The sequence below is a fragment of the Anabrus simplex genome, chromosome 2, assembly GCF_040414725.1.
Source record: "Anabrus simplex isolate iqAnaSimp1 chromosome 2, ASM4041472v1, whole genome shotgun sequence".
Lineage (NCBI taxonomy): Eukaryota > Metazoa > Arthropoda > Insecta > Orthoptera > Tettigoniidae > Anabrus > Anabrus simplex.
The window spans coordinates 208,973,926-208,979,925 of record NC_090266.1 but is presented as its reverse complement, the minus strand read 5'-3'; positions in this window follow the sequence as shown (position 1 = coordinate 208,979,925).

The window sequence follows — 6,000 nt, the reverse complement described above, 5'->3', positions numbered from 1 at the left end:
GCACGAAACGAGAGAGCTCTTGAAGAGAACTATGCTTTGTTAGAAGAGAAAGCACGGGGTTTAGGGCTAGAAGTGAATATAAATAAAACAGAATATATGAAGATAGGAGAGGCAGAAGGAGCAAGAGAAAGGACCACATTGAGAATACTTGGGAAGGAATATCAGTGAGTTACAACTTTCGAATATCTAGGCTCAATATTAACTGCAGAAATTAAAACCTCTGTGGAAATACAGGAAAGGATAACAAGTGGGAACCGATGCTTTTACGCCTTGCAAAATATGTTTAAATTCAAGAATGTCAGTAGGAATACTAAAATAACAATATACACAACAGTACTAAGACCTATAGTGATGTATGGCTCAGAACGCTGGATGATGACTACTAGAGAAGAACAGTGGTTGTTACGGTGGGAAAGGAAGATATTGTGAAAGGTATTTGGAGCAGTTAGACATCAGGATCGATGGAGAATGAGGACAAATGCAGAGATGCAAGAATTGTTTGGCCAGACAGATATTGTTGTTAAAATTAAGCAGGGAAGAATACGGCGGGCTGGTCATGTTCAGAGAATGGCAGAAACCAATACTGTCAAAAAAGTCTTTATAAGAAAACGGGAAGGAAGAAGGAGAAGAGGAAGGCCCAGGCGGAAATGGAGTGATGATGTTGAGTATGACCTTAGAAAGGTGGGAGTTAAATGCCGGAGAAGGAAAGCCGAGGACCGGGACGAATGGAGGCAGGTGATTAAGGAGGCCAAGGACCTACATGGACTGTAGCGCCGACCAGTAAGTAAGTTATATTCAAACCCGGGACCCGACGACTCGACTAGAACATCGACGGACAAATCTTACATTAACGCTATCAAACGGAAATACTGGACTACTGTCTGCTCTAAGCTTTCTGACATGCAAAATTCACGTACATTTTTTACCACATTTCGCAGATTGACAAAAACTACTAAACTTATTCCTAACTATCCTCCCCTCACTCCGACAAACACACCCCTTACTGATAAAGACAAAGCTGACGCATTTGCTGACTATTAATCCACGGTGTTTTCCGCCTCCCCATCTACCCATTTCACCCACCCTAACGAACCATCTATCCTCCAATACTGCAACCCTGCTCTCCCACATCCCCAACCTTCCTTTCTCCATTTCTGCGATATTGATTTCACTCATCCACTGAATGCACCCATCGCTCCTCACGAAATCCATCATTTCATTCGCCACAAACGAAACACTGCTCCTGGTTCCGATCACATTCCCTACCGTCATATTCGCGAAGCGCCCATGTCTCTTCTTTACGCTCTCTGCTCCATTTACAATAACCTACCATTCTTTACACCGGCATGCTCCCCGAGCACTGGGGTCATGCCCCTATCCTTCCCTTTCTCAAACCTTACAAGCCGCCTTCTGATATCACGTCCTACCGGCCTATCTCCCTTCTACCTATAATATCATAAATGTTCGAAGGAATCCTCTGTCAACGTCTTTCGCGCTACCTTCAATCCCTTAATCTCATTCCTTCTTCCCAAGCCGGCTTCCCAGCTCACTTTTGGCCATCCGATAATCTTTTCCATATTGCTTCCTCTCTATCCACCTATCTTAAATCCTATCGTCCCGCAGCCCTTGTTTGCCTCGACGTAAATAGACCTTCGATTCGGTCTGGCACGAAGGTCTTTTTCACAAACTCAGCCACCTCCCTCTCCCTCCTACTGTCCTTCGCCTTCTGTTTAACTACCTTCGAGGCGCGCGGCTGTGAGCTTGCATCCGGGAGATAGTAGGTTCGAATCCCACTATCGGCAGCCCTGAAACTGGTTTTTCGTGGTTTTCCATTTTCACACCAGGCTGTACCTTAATTAAGGCTACGGCCGCTTCCTTCCAACTCCTAGGCCTTTCCTATCCCATCGTCGCTATAAGACCTATCTGTGTCGGTGCGACGTAAAGCCCCTAGCAAAAAAAATTAAAAAATAACTACCTTCAGTGTAGAACGGCTACCATCACTATTCATGGTACCCGTTCTTATACTTTTCCATTAACATCTGGTGTAGCTCAAGGTTCTCCTCTCTCCCCACTTCTGTATATCCTATTCACTTATGACATTCCCCCCTCCCCTCACCACCCAACTAATTATACCAATACGCGAATGATCTATCCATTCTCGCCCAAGGTCATTCCTTCTCTTCCCTTTCCAACAAACTCCAAACATATCTCAATACCCTGGAATCCTGGTTCAAATCCTGGCACCTCTCTGCTAACCCTACTAAAACACAATTTATCGTTTTTCGTCTTAAATTTTGCCTCCGTCCTGTAAGTCATAGAATCCGACTAATAGTGTATAACACTGCGCTCCTAGAAACTAAACTACTAACCTACCTTGGAATTCCGTTTCAAAACATCCTAAAATGGAATTACCACCTAACCGCCATCCATCGTAAAACCTTTGATCGTTTCCGAGCTCTTCCGTACCCCACCATTTCCTCACGAGTTATAAATCCTTTATTCTCCCCCTCATCACCTACGCATCGCTGACATGGCTTAACGCACACCCCACTGAATACGCTCGACTGGCAAGACTTGTCCGTCACGCAATACGTATTGCTTACGGCCTCGCCTATGAGACACCTTCCGCTCATTTTCAACCTCTTTACAGTTTCCCCCATCCTTACACACCGACACTCATTACGTTTAAAATATTTAACTTCTGGTACCTTCCATCAAAATCCTCTCATTACTGAAGCTCTTCCTCTATCCCCTCTTGCCACCTCTATCTATCTATATAAATAAAATTGTAGGGGGTCCGCTGTCTGTAATTTCTTTTGTTTTGCCAATTTTTCAGATATTTGTCCGTTTTAGGTCAACTCAAGACCGAATCGGTGGTTTTTACGTTTCGTGTCTGTTTGTCTGTTTGTCTGTCTGTTTGTCTGTTCCACCATCACGTCGAAACGGCTGGATAGATCTCAACCAAACTTCATATTTAGAGTATACTCATCCCGGGGAAGGTTTCGATATGCATAACATTTTAAAATCTTTGCATATATGGGGGGTTTATAGGAAAACCAGAATGGTTTTTCCACCATCACGTCGAAACGGCTGGATAGATCTCAACCAAACTTCATATTTAGAGTACACTCATCCCGGGGAAGGTTTCTATATGCATATCATTTTAAAATCTTTGAATACACGGGGGTTTGTAGGAAAACCAGAATGGTTTTTCCACCATCACGTCGAAACGGCTGGATAGATCTCAACCAAACTTCATATTTAGAGTATACTCATCCCGGGGAAGGTTTCGATATGCATATCATTTTATAATCTTTGAACAGACGGAGGGTTTATAGGAAAACCAGAATGGTTTCTCCACCATCACGTCGAAACGGCTCGATAGATCGCAACCAAACTTCATATTTAGAGTATACTCATCCCGTGGAAGGTTTCGATATGCAAATCATTTTAAAATCTTTGAATAGACGGGGTGTTTATAGGAAAACCTGAATGGTTTTTCCACCATCACTTCGAAACGGCTGGATAGATCTCAACCAAACTTCACATTTAGAGTATACGCATCCCGGGGAAGGTTTCGATGTGCATATTATTTTAAAATCTTTGAATAGACGGGGGTTTATAGGAAAACCAGAATGGTTTCTTCTGGTTTTCCTCCATTTTCTCTTATACTATTGTTTTTCTGTAAACTTCGTTTACCGTACGTGAAACGTCTCTTCATTATAAACAACTTTCGTTATGTTCATAATTTACCTTACTCTTCACATGACGGAGAAATTTACAATTTTCCGCTGGTATCATACTCTGCATTGAGTGATCGACAGACCGACAACGAACCTACAGGTTACCGTGGCAACGTCTCTGACTGCATACCAGCAGGGAAGTAACGTATTGCCATTTTCCTCATCATGCTTTTAAATTCGTGTTTGTTCCTTGGGTAGAAGAAAAGAGAGGCGTCAATCGGCCTATCTGCGGGATATTGGCGGAATATCGTTGGATGTTATAACCGCCCTCGAATAGATTAAGTAATAACACCATTAGTCATCTTCTTATTATTTGTTTACCTAAGAATCACTGGACCTAAATTTCTCCTCTGTTACGCTTTATTATATCCATAACTCACACTAGCATAATTTATTGAGGGGCATTTGATTTTCCAATACATTAACTTGGCATTTACATATTTGTCGTTATCCGGCTGTCCTCAGTTATAATCCATTTTCTATTACTTTCAACTTTCTTAACTGTATTATTTTCTTCCTTAATTACGCCGTATGTACGCGAGTGCTACAAACTACTGGATGTATTTCCACCAAGACTCATATTTAGAATACACCTGTCCTTGATAGGTTTTAGGGCAAATATTGTTTCTAAATCCCTGAACTGACTGGGGGTTTATACGAAACCGAAACAGTGATTTTGCACTTCCACAAAATATACACAACCAACGTTAATTTAAATCTACCTGCCTTGGTAGAAATTAATTTCTAAACCTTTTTTCTCATGTTCATCATTTCGATACGAGGATGAATAAGGGAGATATCATTAACGGACCGTTTTTCTGTACAAGTCCCATTGGACTTAACTCACGAGTGAGTGCGTGTAAAGCGTATTCCTTATAACTTGAAAACTACTGAAGACATTCGAACCAAACTTTATATTTAGCATCCACCTGTCCAAAGGTAGTTTTAAACGTAAATGACATTTCATGTTCCGGAATGGACTGGTGGTTTATAGGGAACCGAAATGGTGATTTTACTCTTCCACAATATATACAGAACAAGACCAACCTGACTGGAAATCGACCAAACGTGATGGAATTCCACCTCTAAACCTTTTCTTTCATGTGCATTTTTTCGTCAGGAGGATTAATAAGGGATATATCATGAATGGTCACTTTTGCAGGTTAAGTCCAGCGGACATAGCCAAAAAGGTGTTTTACATGGAGCAGATTCCTTATCTATATAAATCAAATCGTAACGACTGTGTGCCTCTACACTGACTATTTTGGCGAAATTTTCGTACAGCTTTCCGTTTAAGGGGTAATAATGACCATCTGCATAATTTTTGCTTTAGTTTCCTGAAAGTCCTAATTTTTACCGCCTCGCCCAAAATCCAGATTGCGGCATAATCTGCCAGAAGAAAAGGAAGATAATTGAAATTTGACAAAATTATACGTTTTAGCCTGTAACGAACGGAAAACGTCCTAGATCATTAAATTTTTCACTTTTTATCCCCGAAGAATATCGAAATATGCAGGCAATTTTAATGATGATGCAGACCTTCGGAAATTCCTATCACATAACGGATTGCACAATCTCCGTTCAATTTGGAATGATCTACAACCTTGGTCTTATGACTTTTTGCCGTATCTGTATCCCTTTTACGTTTGATTTTTCTCCATTAATCGATGTTAAGTCAATTTGGAATTTTCACATGCATAATTCATACCTTCAATTACTTATATGAAATATAGAATCATCAAACTCTTCACGAAAATTGGCCCACCCAGTAGCCATATGTGAGCCAAATGCTATGTATGTAGCTGTCACATAATTATCCGAAAAGTAATGTAATGTGAGATAATCTTACAAAACCTGTACCCTGTTCCACGTTTCTAACTCAATCTGACCCAAGAATAGATGACATATCACAGGACCAGCCATTTAGGCCACTAAATCCGGCGTGTCTTATGGTATAATCCTTTGTCGATATGACGTACGTTTAGTAGCAGTTAATCTGTAAATGAAGGTCTTCAATATTGTAAATACGCATATACTTTCGTATGTCGATCTATATATATTCACTGATGTCGATTTGTAGCGATCGAGAAAGGGTGGGTCTGCTATTGTAATCAGTACTCCCCACACCGACTTTGACTGGCAGTAGGAAAGGGTTCCTTCTCCAACACCTGTGTAACTGTCGTTAGTAAGGAAGGCCTACAATTGTAATGAATAGTTCACTTCTCGATTTGACTTGCAGAAGGCAAGTGAGCTTGCA